Consider the following 233-nt stretch of genomic DNA (forward strand, 5'->3'; position numbering starts at 1 on the left):
GTAGCCAAACTTTTTGTGGCCGAGTTGACTTGTGGTCGAGTTGACTTGTGGCCGAGTTGGATCGAATTCATAACAATACCATAGAGCTATTATAAACAATACGCCGCCACCGAAATGATCTGTATTCGACTACTACTACTACTCTAGGTGGGTGCAGGTCAACTCGGCCACAAGTCAACTCGGCCACAGTCAACTCGGCCACAAGTCAACTCGGCCACAAATCAACTCGGCCA

Source organism: Anneissia japonica, unplaced genomic scaffold (genome assembly GCF_011630105.1).
Source record: "Anneissia japonica isolate Jap-2015-1 unplaced genomic scaffold, ASM1163010v1 scaffold287835_len3118868_cov185, whole genome shotgun sequence".
Lineage (NCBI taxonomy): Eukaryota > Metazoa > Echinodermata > Crinoidea > Comatulida > Comatulidae > Anneissia > Anneissia japonica.